Source organism: Asparagus officinalis, chromosome 8 (genome assembly GCF_001876935.1).
Source record: "Asparagus officinalis chromosome 8, Aspof.V1, whole genome shotgun sequence".
NCBI lineage: Eukaryota > Viridiplantae > Streptophyta > Magnoliopsida > Asparagales > Asparagaceae > Asparagus > Asparagus officinalis.
Window position 1 is genome coordinate 18,525,957 of NC_033801.1, and position 15,889 is coordinate 18,541,845.

The window sequence follows — 15,889 nt, forward strand, 5'->3', positions numbered from 1 at the left end:
AACTCCCAACATTTTCATTAAAGTATCATTTTGCCTATTTTCCCTCTTAAATTGTGTGCATATGCCTAATGTGATTATATTATAACATATGGTCAAACATTTAGTTTAATCAGCGACCACATTGAACATATGCAAATAATTTATGGGGGGAACAAAAGCAAATCAAGAAGTTAGCGTAAAACTAGAAAGTTATACTTTAAAAAGTATGAACCGGTTATTTTGCACAAGAACATATTCAGAGGAGACGGTTTATGACATTCAATGTTCGCCGAATGGATGTCAACCATTGGACCGCGCATAATTCTCAAAGTTCAATGATCCAACTGTTGACATCTCTTTGGTGCATATTACACATCATGAACCGGAGAACATTTGATAAGTTGTCTATATTTTGCGCTATTTCTAATAATAAATTAGACCTATTACTCACCAAGTACACGCACGTGCTTTTTAATCCCCCTGTTGGACACTAATTTTCTCCAAGAGGATGGGTGGGTCTCGGTAACGGGGGCATTATGGGAAGAGTCGGAACGCGATCATGGTTTACTGGATTTAGGGAATCGGGTGCTCTTGGAATCTAGTGAATATTCAAAGGCTAGATAAGATAACGGAGGCTGTTTCCATTGTCGTTGGGTTGTTAAGTGACTTAAGCGTGGGTACCGCAAAAAACGGGACGGAGGAAAGTTTTGGGCTCTATTATTGATGGAATCTTTGGTTGAAGTTTGTGCTATCTTTTAAGAAGAAAAAAACAGGGATGGGTCAATCAGAGATAGGGCCTAGGGGTGAGCACGGTTCGGTTCGGGTCGGTTTTTACCAAAATTTGAACAACCGAACCGAACCACCTACAATTCAAAACCGAACCGAACCATTACAAATCGGTTCGGTGCGGTTCGGTTCGGTTTGTTCGGTTCTAACTTCATCAAGTATAACTTCACTTCAATTTATCTTTTATATATTATTATTACCCTATGCCAGCATGTATTTGTTTTTTAACTTTACTTTAATTTATTATTCTTGTTCATGTATGTATACTGTTTTTAAGTGAAGTAACTTGTCATTTTGGATTAAATACTAGACTCTGACGTTGTAATTTTTTAGTAACGGACTTGCTTTGTCTTTGTGTAGCAAGCTTTGACTTTGGTCTTTGTGGAGACAAAAAAAAAGAGCTGACTCATTAGAACATTGGTTATGTATGAATCAATTCCATGCAACTGCTATTCATGGTGATCGAACACAGCAATAAACCCACAAATCAAAGGCACAAATATATTCGGTTGGTTCGGTTCGGGTCGGTTTGAAAAATTATCAACCCGACCCGAACCGCCTTCATCATAAAACCGTTTTTTTCGGGTCGGTTCGGGTCGGTTCGGTCGGTTTTTTCGGTTTGAACCGAACCGTGCTCACCCCTAGTGGAGATAAAATAATGTTAGGGGCACACCCCCTAACACACCACCAACCACACCCTATTCTCCCATCGCTATAGTAAACCGGACCTCACATGGGATTTTAAAATTTTTAAAATCCCATGTGAGGCCCGGTTTACTGTAGCGATGGGAGAAGGGTGTGTGGTTGGTGGTGTGGTAGAGCGTGTGCCCCTAACACCACTCTTGGTGATATGGAGGAGATGGTGTGGGTTTTTTATTGGCCAAAAAGTCAGTTCGGTGTAAAATGTGAGGAAAATAGATAGATTTCTCTGTTTAGAAAAGGGGAAAAAAAAAGTAAATAAATAAATACAAAGTCGGAAGAGTACGCGTGCCGCATAGTAGAAGTTAGGCTTATTAGTTGCATGTTACATATCCTGGTAATAGTGTACGTTACCAGTGTAAGCAATAAGGAGGTTATCATGTGATGACATGATTAGGATATCTAAGCATGCAATAGAACTTAAATGTGTTGAGGGAGACGGTTATTGGACCAATAGTCGGGTCTTTGATACTCAATGACAAGCATTTGTCATGCCTACAGACCTCTCGAAGTTCAAGCCATTGTTTTGATGAACATGGACGAATCCGGATCCAAGAATTTTAGTAAGAGAGTAAAATTTTTATAATTCGATACGATAATATATAATCTTTTTCCAATATTGATTACTATCTAAACATTATTATATAACACGACTTTCAAAATTAAAATTAAAATTAGAATATAGCTAACGCATACGATAACCTTCATCTTGTCTTCATTTTCTAAATCTATTATATGATTGTAGATAGGATATTTGATTGGATTATTGAGGCATCTAGATTCTTCGTGATGGGGTTATCTTAGATTTTGAATTAGAGTAGGATTTGATCATGATTTGAGATTTGAATTCTATTTTTGAATTTTCAGAGTTTTAGTGGAGATACGGTTGAGCGACCAAATTGAAATACCCCTTAGGGTTTGATGGACGTATGAGAAATCTCAGAGATTTGATGGATTAATATAAATTGAATATTTGAGGGGCTAACATCTAAACTATCCAAAAATAAATAAAAATAAAAATAAAAAAATCTCAAACTTTTCAAAAGACCCATGACTTGTTGTTCGCTCCTTTCCGGTTAGAGGTTTATTGGACGATGGATTTGTATTTTGGATTTATGACATTGTTTAAAATCCATGACATCCTTAGGTGCGTTTGAACGCCATTGTGAGTTTTTTATGGTGTTTTTCTAAAGAAACACCATGTCTTTGCGTTTTTGTTTCAAAGTGTTTTGAAAACATCATTTTAAGTTTCTTGATCAATACTAGTTTGACCATTTTCATGCACACATATTATACCATAATAATATCATATATGAAATATAACATATATGTTATAATATATTTTATATTATATTATAATAGAAATTATTTATTGTTTAATATTTTATACTTTTAACTATATTTTATAATTTACTATGATATTTAACTTTAATATAATATGGGTTTTATTATATTATATTAATTTAATTAAATATGTCATAATCTAATATATATTATATTATATTTTATAACTTTTTATATTATTTGGATACAAAATAAATATGGGAAAACTAAACAATATTGTAAAAAATATAGTTCATGTGATGCAAAAGAGTTTATGACTATGTTCGTTATATTTGAAAAGCTAAGACTAAACATCTTGATCATCAAAATTAATCTCAAATCAATAATCTAGGATTAAAACTATTGTAATAAGATGACCAATATCTTTTTGTATTATTTGGATACGGATCCCGATATTTCACTACAAAACCGTATTCGTAACCATATCCTATCGATTGGAGATTTGAGTAACCATATATGTATCCTAATGGATACAATTACGAATATTTTCTCAGATATAGATACACTTTAGCATCCCTAGTGCTTATGTTAAGCCAAATGACAAGCTCAAAAAACTCTTGACATATTCCAAAAATATATCATTCCGAATATAAAAAACTCTTTACCATTATTTCACAATACAAAACATTATAATAAAATAGGTGTGTGAAAATATAACATGAAATATCTCATGAAACAAAGTATCAAGTAATATTTGTGCGTGCACACACAGGCACACACATATATTGAAAAACTATATGTGAACTTGTATGACATAATCAAGCCTATATACCAAAAGATAGCATCATCTAAATCAATCTTATAAAAGCATATACATAGGCATGTCTAAAGTTTTTTCTAAGAAAACAAAAAAAAAGAGAAATTTTTATTTTATTTTTTATACAAAAATGGAAAAGGAAAAATCTAATAATAAGCATAGAAAGAAAGAAAAAACCAAGACAAATCAAGGAAAAAATTAAAATTATGTATATACAATAGGTAAGGTGAGCATGTAAAGGTATGGAACTAAGCAAATTATCAAAAACATCCAGAGAGCAGATAAAAAGTTATTACACGTTAAATTTCTCAAGCATCACCAAAGAATATATACATGTCTTGAATCTACTTCTTTATTACTAAAGGAGAACAACAAAAAATATATAATGAACAGTAACATTTTTTATTTAACAACGTTTATTTGACAATCCCACTTTTAAATAACCACCTACAAAAATAACCATCTTCAACCAACAATAAAAACTTCAATGAACAGTAACATAAGGTTTTTTTTAAACAACGTTTATCACAATCCCATTTTTAAATAACCACCTACAAAAATAACCATCTACAACCAACAAAAAAAACTATAAGAACAGTAACACTTCATAGATGTTGATAATACGTAAGGTTTTTTAATTAACAATGTTTACCACATTCCCACGTTTAACTAACCATCTAACAAAATAACACCTAAGACCAACAAAAAAATCTATAATTAACAATAACAGTTCCATAGATAATGATAATACATAAGGTATTTTAATTAAAAATGTTTATTACATGCCCATTCAAATAACCAACTACCAAAAAACCACCTCCCCACATTTTCATGAAACTTCCCACGTTCTCCTTCAACTCCACACCCACTCTCCTACAAATTGGTTTTTTACTTCTCACCCACAACCACCCAGTATACTGTTTTCCTTCTCCACCACACCAAAACTAAGCTTCTGAAATTGTTTCTGATACATCTGCATCAGAAATTTAAGCTTCTGAAATTGTTTCTGATACATCTGCATCAGAAATTTGAAGGTTAGAATTCTCATCTTTTTAATTTCATTTATTTATTTATTTATTTATTATTTATTATTTCATTTATTCATTTAAAGGTGTTAGCTTATGATACAATTAAATTTGATAAACTTGGATGTTCAGAGCATGTAATTGGGTATTCAAAATGAAGAAATTAGCATTTCATGTTGCAACTGGCCTGATAATTTTTTAAGAAAAATTAAAAATGTGAATTAAAAATAGAAGATAAAGGAGGATAAAAAATCCAAAAAAATCCAATACAATCAACGTTAATTTTGAATAAAAATTGAGTTTTCATTTGTTTTGGGCAACTGGATATGTTTACTGACAATAAAAAAAAGGAGATTGTGAGTTAAAAATAAAAGAGAAAGGAGAGGAGAAAAAACTCAATTAATCCACATTGGTTTTCAAAAAAAAGTTGAGTTTACATAGGTTTTAGCAAATGGAGCTGATAATTTTTCCATCAAAAGTTGGAGATGTGAATTAAAAATAGAAGAGAAATGTCAAGGACAAAAACTCAATACATAAAAATCTTTGGAGATTGATATCGAACTTACCTCTGTAGTTGATCCCATGCATTATCACCTAGAATCAAGTTGATTGCATATTGAAGGATTGTCTGGATGAATAAACTTTTGGATGAGAAGTTGATGATACATCCACACTGACAGGCGAGCTTTCCATTATTTACATTCCAATCAAAATTAAGTTTACAACGGATATTTAATCGATAATACTTTACTTTTATGCATTAGCTATTGCATTCCTTTGTAGGGAGGCAGAAAAAGGAATACATTTTCTCATCTTGACAGGAAAAAATTCAAAGTATAGAGAAGCAACCAGCCCTGTTTAATGACAAAGAAAAAAATGAAGGTGTGAATTTAAAATAGAAGAGAAAGGAGAGAGAATAAAATAAATAGAAGATCCAAATCTTTCAATAATGTAATTAAACTTACTGAAAAAAAAAATTTAGATGAGAAGGTGAGGAAACATCCACTCTAGGAGGCGAGAATGCAAATATTTACATTACAAGTGAACTTTTAACAGACGCACAATACTGAAAATATGGCACAATGTTAGTAATTGAACTCTGAAAAATTACATGAGGTACATAGTATATAGCATATGATGCCCATTTAAAAGAATCGTTTAGATTACGTGCTATTCTATTATGGACGATTAATGATTTTCCAGCCTATGCTAATCTGTCTGGGTATTCCACGAAGGGCAAGTGTGCTTGTCCTGTATGTGGTCCGGAATTTGAAGCTATTCAATTACCACATAGCCGAAAGAGTTGTTATTGGTTTAATCGAAGGTGGTTGCCCTTGAGTCATAAGTACAGAAAATTATCAGCTAAGTTTGATGGTACAGTTGAGAAAAGAATGAAGCCGCGTCAACTGACAGGTACTGAGATCGTTCAATTACTTGAGGGGTTTCCAAAAGTTGTGTTTGGGAAAAAACGCTATTCTAAATTTAACACGCTCGGAGTAAGAGATTACTTAAAGTTAAAAAAGCCATTGAAGCGTAAGCGAAAGGTCCGTAAAATGCAAGTTGAGGACGAAGCCCAAACATTACCTAGAGGATGGACTAAATTTAGTATCTTCTTTCAGCTACCTTACTGGCAGAATCTAAAAATCCGACACAACTTAGATGTTATGCATATTGAGAAAAATATATGTGATAACATAGTATCAACTCTCCTACAAGATGCAAACAAGTCGAAGGATGATCTACGGGCGCGCCAAGATCTGACTGCTTTGAATATCCGAAATGATTTGCAAGCTCAAGACGTTGGCCTTAAAAAATTAAAGTTGCCTCCGTCTCGTGTTACAATGTCAAATGAGCAGATGCAACGAGTTTGTGAAATTCTCAAATCGGTAAAGTCGCCGGATGGTTACTCTGCTAACATTTCAAATAATGTCCAGGTGCAAGAGAGAAAACTCTTAGGTCTGAAGACACATGATTATCACGTTCTTCTCTATTAATTGCTCCATGCTGCAATCCGTAACAATATGGATAAAGAAGCGTCGAAGATTATTATTGAGTATTGTGGATTTTTCAGAAAATTATGCTCTAAAGTCGTAGATGTAGATGACTTTAAGAAACTTGAAGCTGATGTCCGAGTTACTCTATGCAATATGGAAGTAATATTCCCTCCTTCATTTTTTACAATTATGGTCCATCTTACCCAGCATCTTGCAAGAGAGGCTAGAATCGCCGGTCCTGTTACTTATCGTTGGATGTATCCGATTGAAAGGTAATTTACGATTTTTCTTATATTTATTAATTGTATACGCGTTTTTCAAATTACCGTGCTAATAATTAACTTTTATGATTATAAGATACTTGGGCTGCTAGGAATGCAGCGCATAATATTCAGAAAAGACATAGGAAAGAATTTTCTGATTGGTTAAGATTTGATGTAAGTGTTTTACAATTAATTATTGAACATTCATAATATAACATCGCCTAAATATTCTCAAATTGTTTGTCTTAGGTTGAAAAATCACTTCTTGATGATACTACATTACCAGATGAAATTATTATCCATGCACAACGTCCTTATCACGAAGTGAGACGTTATAATGAGCATTTGGTGAATGGATATAAATTTCGAACGTTAGAGACAGATGATAGGAGGGTAACTCAGAACAGTGGGGTCATGGGCTTGTTTGCTCAAGAATGTTTTTCAAGTATAAGAGATCAGAATCCAATTCTAGCTGACATATTATATTATGGCCAATTAGAAGATATCGTTGAGGTAATTTACGGGTTTGGTAAACCAAAACAATGTACTTACACGATGTTCAAGGTTCGGTGGTGTCCTGCAAAAAAGCAAAAGGATCATTATGGATTTACACTAGTCAATCTTCACCGAGAAGTATATACGAATGAGAAATTCATTTTCGCAGAACAAGCAGATCAGTGCTTCTATGTGAAAGATCCGAATGTCATGTATGATTGGGTGGTTTTGTACAAGGAGCCAAGATCTGTTGTTCTTCCTAATAACAATGAAAAAAATATTGAAGAAAGTGAAGATAATTATAGTGAACCAATCGGTTCATCTGATGATGTTTGGCAATAATTCTCTTACGCACAGAATATGGCGCTGGATGTAGGTATGAACTATATATGTTACACCACATTATCGATTTTTATCTTATCATAATAAAAACAATAATGCATTTCATAACAACATATCTCATGAGCATGTATACAATTTTTTCTTAACGATTGTCTTTATTATATTTGCAGATGAGGAGGAGGATGAGGAGGCTCTTTGACCTGGAGGGTGATCGCTCACGGAGTATCACCCCAGGTAGTGGTGCTGATGATCCACTACCATCTCCGGATGCAGGTATAAAAATTAATTAATACTTTAACATGTTTTATAAATTTTTAGTTATCTAGCTCATAGTGTTCATTTGTTGTAGATGCTGGATATTCATCACCCGGCCCCTCTGATGCAGCACCAGAACCATCCCCCGACGTAGGTATTAAATATTTAATAATTGATAATGTTCAATTAAAATTTAATATTAATGAATCTTCTTTCTTATGTAGGTGCTACTTGGACCCCGACATATCTATCATATACATTCCATACTGACTTGCGGCCAAAGACCCAGGACTTTCTCAGTTTACCTTTACCTCCGGACTCTCATAAGTCCAAGGCTGATTCAAGGAAGTACCACCCACGTGCTGCGAGAAGGTATCAGGAAATGCTTCCTATGTTGGAGACTAGGAAAGCTGTTGCACTCGCAGCAAAAGAAAGAGAGATAGCGAATGGTAAATTATATAAATACTTTTAATTTTCACATTTGTATATTATATGATATATTATCATGTTGTCATTATTGTAGGTGCTAAGAAGGATCGCATAGAGGGACGACGTGGCGGAGGTAAGCCTGATTCTAAACAACCGCCAAGAGGAATGAGAGCCATTATTAGGTGGAATAGTTCTAATTTGCCCGTTGGTCCTTGGTCGTCCCGATTGAATGCATATATTGGGGTTCTCGTGCGTAGAGCGACCATTATCAACCCTTATTTTTATTTTTGAGAATTACCATGGACCGCATACGAGGCGATATGGACTGCGCTTATGGTAAGTGCATATTGTTTTAGATTTTCATTTATTAATAATTAATAATTGATATTAAATTATCCTTACTAAATGTGTATGTAAATCTACAGGACTGCTTCTGCCTTGAGGACTTTGAGGGGGCTTGGAATTATGTGTTTAATGTCAAGGTTGAAGCAGTCCTCAAACAATGGAGGCATGAGATCAAACATGAAACCTATGACAGGTATGAGGAGGACTGGCAGAGGTTTTTAAACCTCGATGACCGAGTTGACGAGATTCATTTCACGGCTCTCCTCATGTATTGGGACAGCGATGCCGCCAAGGTTAGTTTCATGAAATTTAGTTTATAATTTTAAGATATTATTTCATTTTATATTTACAGAATTTTTTTTAAAGAATAAATCCACGAAGGGGTCAGAAAATAGAAGAAAGAAGCTGCATGACCATCACTTGGGCTCACACTCCTACGCCAATCTGGAGGATGTTTATTGTCAAGATACGGTATATGTCATTTAAAGATTTAAAAGATCTTAATGTTTAGTATGATTATGAAATCTCATAATTTATAATATGACAGGGGAAATCATTAATGCCGATACACTTGAGGGCCAGAGCGGCATATGGTACTTTTCGTGAACAATATAGGGGTGATGAGAGGAATCGGGATAAGATCACGGCAAATCTCGAGTTAGTGGTGAGACTTATACATATCTTGAGTAGTATTATTAATTCTATTTTGTTAACATTACGAGGAAACAAGAACACAAATAATATGATCATTATCTTGAATTAACTATAAATTTATGCTTTAGGAGGGATTTGAGACCGCATCCAAGGAGCCTGCATCAGTCTACATTTCGCAGGAGGAGGAACAAATCGAGCCAGACCCTCACATGCTTTCTGCAGAGGAGAACATCAATCTCACACAGAACCTGATGGGTCATAATAGGTAAGGATGGTGAAAAATCGAATCAATTTGAATACTACATACTATTTATATTTGTTTAACATTATTGAATTTGAGAGCAAAGTTTAATATTTATTTCTCCCTAATAATAGGAGAGGAACATATCCTCTGCATGGTGTCGGAGCTTCACCTGGTATAAGCATTAGATCGTCCACAGCATCCTCCACACCATCTATATCGACGAGAGCAGCCACAAGCAGTTTCCAGGCTATGCCATTTGTCGCACGTATCTCTGCGTATTTGATTGACAAAATTGACCCGGAGCTGCATATTCAGGTGACTAATGAGATGACTAGAGTTGCGCTGACGGCGAACTCGATGGACGATCTCATGGGGTATGTTATACAATATTTAGGCAGTGCTATTCCTTATAGCGCGTATGGTGGTGTCATACGGATCATTAGCTCGATTGGCGATAATTCCGACGCTAGACAGAGTAGTGCTCAGGTACTTTATTTTTTCTTATATTTATAAATTCATTTTTATCTAATATGTTATCAAACACCACATAATGATTATTCAATTAAACATTCAGAGTGGAGATATTGGAGGGAGCAGCACCCGTTCTCGTAATCGGGATAGAGATACCCCCGCCGACGACGATGGATGAGGTTTTTTTATTTTTAATGCGCAATAAACAGTTTTATTTGTTATAACACTACATTTATTCATGTCGTGTATCATATCTTAGTCATGTGTATTGTTAGTATATATGTTGTTGGATGTGTTTTAGACGGAACTGATTGATGTATATTTTGAAGTGGATGGTTGGATTTGTACAATGTGTTAGATTTGGTTATATAGATGTTTTTGAATGGAATTGTTATGAATTTTGATTATGATTGGATGGTTGAATGTGGCGTGTATAGTATTTTCTGGATGTATTCAAATATTAATGTAATTGTACAGGGAAATACAAATTTTAATTAATTTTTTTTCCCTGCAAAAAGGCAATCTAGATGGAATTCCGTCTAGATTGAGTCAACCTAGACGGAAATTCCGTCTAGGTTGTAAAAAACCAACCTAGATGGAAATTCCGTCTAGGTTGACAGACCAGACGGAATTCCGTCTGGTCCGTCAACCTAGACAAAATTTTTATTCCGTCTAGGTTGACTTCCGTCTAGATTGATCAACCTAGACGGAATTCCGTCTAGTTTGCATCAATCTAGACGGAAGCAAAATAAACCACCCAAACTAGACGAAATTCCGTCTAGATGACCTAATCTAGACGGAATTTCAATCAACCTAGACGGAAATTTCCGTCTAGGTTGATCGTTTTTCTACTAGTGACTATATCATCTCAAATAAATATTAGTACCAAATGAGAGTTTGTTATCACCCAAACAAGTATTTTGAAGATAAGCCCTAACACACTCGTGATTGATTTCATATTTAAAATATAATATATAAGCAAAAAAGTTTTATTCTATTTTGAACTTTTTAAAGTTTTCTGAAGTTCTTTAATCTTAATTTCAGATCTTTACAACTTGTTTGCTATCTTTGAGTTGCAGTGGGTCCCACCACATTGTACAAATCTTCCACAAATTTCTGACCAAGACGGCCATTACAAAATATCCTAGCTGGCATGCCGTGTTCCAGTCTCCAAATCTTTGATACGAAGCAAAATATTTGCTCCACGGATTTTTATTTGGGAAAATTGTGTCCAGGCCCCAAAAGTGGGAACTTCATGTGACAAGTCCCCTCGTATTTCAGCCCATGTGTATTAGCCCTAAATACGCACAGTATTTGTTATGGGACCCCTAACTACTCTTTTTCAGAAAAACAAAGGCGGAAGTTACGCTCTTGCCCTTCTGATGGGACTGAACTTGGTTAACGCGCCTCATCCTTATTCAAGTTCTCTCTCTCTCTCTCTCTCTCTCTCTCTCTCTCTCTCTCTCTCTCTCTCTCTCTCTCTCTCTCTCTCTTCCACCTCTTCGTTGTCTCAGAAACTCGAGATTGTGTCCAATTTCTCATCGCCGTTCAACAGTTTTAGGGTTTTTGCCTGAATCATGTCGTCCAGGGAAGGATCATTTTTCGATTTCGAGGTCGACCACCGACGCGCGTCGAAGGGCCAAGACGTATCGTCTGGGCTTGAAAGCGCGGAGGAGGCGACGCAAACCCTAATGGAGATGCAAAAGGAGGCGATAGCACGTCGAGACAGCAAAGGACGACCCTCGACGGCCGAGCGTACCATCCAACCCTCCCCCGAAAAACAGTATGTTCTATGTTATCGAGAATCTGGGAAATCGACCTAATTTTGCGTAAATTCAGTTCATCTCAAAAATACCAGTTGTAGATGAGTACACATGATGTAAGTGCTGGATTGATTCTAATGTTAGTTCTAGGTGGTTAATTCAAATGTTAGTTCTAGGTTGATTCAAATGTTAGTTCTAGATGATTCCAATGTTAGTTCTAGATTGATTCCAATGTTAGTTCTAGATTGATTCCAATGTTAGTTCTAGATGATTCCAATGTTAGTACATTGACTTCAATGTTAGTTCTAGGACGGAGATGTAAATGTAGATTTTGTTAGTTCTAATATTAGTCCGTTAGTTCTATTGATCCTACAAATTCGAATTGTTTTTACAGGGAAAATGTTGCACCTACAGGTGCGGCCGAGTCACGAAGGCTGACCGCCAATCTTGGGGCCTATTGGAAGTTCATGAAGAAAATAGCCCCGAAGATCAATCAGTATCATAGGGATGCCTACCGCGGTTCTGTGTTTGAGCACTATATTGTATTCGGTGCTCCTGCTCCCGATCTGCCCACTCTGGAATTGCTGCTGCGCTATTATGACGGAGACAAGAGCACATTTTCCATACCTGATTCAAATAGCGGGGCTGTTAGAAAGGTAAAATTTGATCTGCAATGGGTCCACAACCACACTCATTTTCCTATGAATGGTGAAGTTGTAAGTAACAATCGGGACTCAAACAGCAGAATATGGATGAAATACTTTGCAAATATTTACATTTCTGAAGAAGGCAAGAGGTTGAAAAAACCAGAAACCTCCCAGCGCAAACACCTCGAAGGGCATCTGGAACGGTTAGTGGAATCAACAGAAACGGGGGATATCCAGGAATTTGTTTTGCTACAAATCCTGTACCAATGCTCTATGATATGGAGCCCCAGAGCAGGGGAAGGTATCCCTAGACCCGTACTCAGATATCTGGATAGCATTGAGAGGGTCAAGTCTGTTGCATGGGCCCGGTTCTTTTATGATGAAATTATCAGGGGCATTGGTGTTGCGCTGGAGGGAAAGAAGGAGCGAAAGAAGGCATATGTCCCAGGTTGCATGACACTACTATGTGTAAGTTTCATAATTTTACCTATATTATTTCATTCTAGTTCTGTCTTATTCCTAGCTTGTTGTAAATTAGGTTATGTTATTTCTATCTTATTTTATGTTAGTTCTACTATACAACACGTTATTTATGTTATACAACATGTTATTCTACAACATGTTAGTTCTATTGACTGTTTTGTTAGTTCTATTGACTGTTTTGTTAGTTCTATTAACTGTTTTGTTAGTTCTAATAACTGTTTTGTTAGTTCTATTGACTATTTTGTTAGTTCTATTAACTGTTTTGTTAGTTCTAATGACTGTTTTGTTAGTTCTATTGACTGTTTTGTTAGTTCTAATGAGAGTTAGTTCTGATAGGTACCATGTTAGATCTATTTGCTGTTCTGATGAGAGTTATTTCTGTACAGTGTCATGCTAGCTCTAATGTGTAGCATGTTAGTTCTATGTGTTTACGTGTTAGTTCTAATGTTAGTTCTAATGTGCAGCATGTTAGTTCTAAGTGACTGTCTAATGTGCAGCATGTTAGTTCTAAGTGAATGTTTTGTTAGTTCTAAGTGACTGTTTTTTCATTCTAGTTCTGTCTTATTCCTAGCTTGTTGTAAATTAGGTTATGTTATTTCTATCTTATTTTATGTTAGTTCTACTATACAACACGTTATTTATATTGTACAACATGTTATTCTACAACATGTTAGTTCTATTGACTGTTTTGTTAGTTCTATTAACTGTTTTGTTAGTTCTAATGACTGTTTTGTTAGTTCTATTGACTGTTTTGTTAGTTCTATTAACTGTTTTGTTAGTTCTAATGAACAACATGTTAGTTCTATTGACTGTTTTGTTAGTTCTATTGACTGTTTTGTTAGTTCTATTGACTGTTTTGTTAGTTCTAATGACTGTTTTGTTAGTTCTATTGACTGTTTTGTTAATTCTATTAACTGTTTTGTTAATTCTATTAACTGTTTTGTTAGTTCTATTGACTGTTTTGTTAGTTCTATTAACTGTTTTGTTAGTTCTAATGACTGTTTTGTTAGTTCTATTGACTGTTTTGTTAGTTCTAATGAGAGTTAGTTCTGATAGGTACCATGTTAGATCTATTTGCTGTTCTGATGAGAGTTATTTCTGTACAGTGTCATGCTAGCTCTAATGTGTAGCATGTTAGTTCTATGTGTTTACGTGTTAGTTCTAATGTTAGTTCTAATGTGCAGCATGTTAGTTCTAAGTGACTGTTTTGTTAGTTCTATTGTCTGTTTTGTTAGTTCTAAAACTGTTCTATTATTAACTTAAATGCGAAATATATTTGCTACAGCTATGGTACTACGAGATGACTGGCATTAAAAAATATGGTCTCGTAGATAGCTCCAGACCCCCAATGACAAATTGGGCACCGGATAGCATGAAAGTTCCATCTATGAAGGTGGTGACCATTACGGAGAAGGCTAAGGCAGCGTCAATAGCATTTGTCCACAGGCAAATTGAGGAAGTGTCTCCTCCTCTAGTTGAGCAGGCGTTCCCCGCTGCACAGAGGAGAAAAGTTGCGCATCATAAGCGCGAGACAAAGAGGAGGAAGGCTAGCCAGGAGAAAACGCCTGGGAACTTCTCTGTATGATTCAGACCCTTATGTTAAGTCTTACTCATTTTACAATAACTAAAAACAATATCCTAATCATAATCTCTTATTAATATCAGACCATGGCAAAGCATATTGACATTTTTGACAATGAGGAGGAGATCAAATATCTTCCCATAGATCAGCAACTTACATTGTGGAGAAATTCTGCTAAATTTCTCAAAAGATTGCTGGATGACACAAAGCAGACCAAAGAATTTATGATTGAGATCAACAGGCTGAACAGGATAATTGAAGATTTGAGAAGACATGATAAGATTGCAAATGGAAAAAGGAAGAAGCGGCGGGTAAATCAAGAGGAACAGAGGTCTAAACCGAGCAGTGTATATAGTGAAGACCCAAACACGCAGCTTAATGTACATAAGAATGTAGAAGAGGATGTTAAGCTTCCTGTTGACGTTGTTCAAAGAGAGGAGGAGGATATTGTAGAAGAGCGTAATAAAGAGGAGCATATTGCAGACGAGGTTGATGTAGATATCAAAGTTTCAGGAGAAGAACCTACTGATTTTGCAGATAAGGAGGAGGATATTGTAGATAAGGGGGAAGAGGATTCTGATAAGTTGGGTGATTTGCTGGTTGATTTAAATGTAGATAGTAAGGTTGATGCGAAAGAAGATAGTGAGGCTGAGGAACATGTACATATGAAAGAGGAACATGAGAATAGGGACGACGATCATGTTGAACATGCACAGGTTATTGTAGATAGCACATTAACGGATGAGAGTCATGTTGCTTCAAAGGAAGCAAGTGAGGATTTACATCTTGTGAATATTACGCACGACGTTGACAGAATTGTAGAAGTGCTAACTGGTAATGTCGAAGAGAAAGCAATGGGTAGCCCAAAGCCACGAAGGGTAAGCAAGAGATCTAAATGGCGGAGGACCCCATAAGGGTAAGCAAGAGATCTAAATGGCGGAGGACCCCATATACTGAAGGAAAAAGAAAGAAAAAGCAAATGAAGACTATAGATGTTTTTGAAAGTCCTGAAAAGGGGCAAAAAGTTGACACGATTATTCAATTTTTTCTGGATAATCAAATCGGCAACTGGGATGTGATGAATTTGAAGCCAATGACTCGTGAAGAGGTAGCTCTATTGGCAGAGCTGAATACAGATATTACAGACTCGTCTTTGTTTAACATCCGCATTATCGATAGCACAGGTGCTTTCGTACATAATTTTACTATATCACCTCTAGCGGCATCCAGACTCAACAAACTTGAAAATGATTTCTTATCCAAATTCTGCTCTCAGAAGATACACATGTATGATTCAGTTGACTATTTTTATTCTTATTTGTCAAGTATTAG

At 35.5% G+C, this 15,889-nt stretch overlaps 1 long non-coding RNA gene across 1 annotated transcript; it reads right to left on the reverse strand.

Moving 5' to 3' along the window:
* LOC109822077 lies at window positions 4,457–5,684 on the reverse strand. The gene is made up of 3 exons (XR_002242021.1): window positions 5,556–5,684; window positions 5,157–5,444; window positions 4,457–4,538 (listed from the first exon to the last, which is right to left on the reverse strand). It is a non-coding gene; the product is annotated as an uncharacterized LOC109822077 (long non-coding RNA).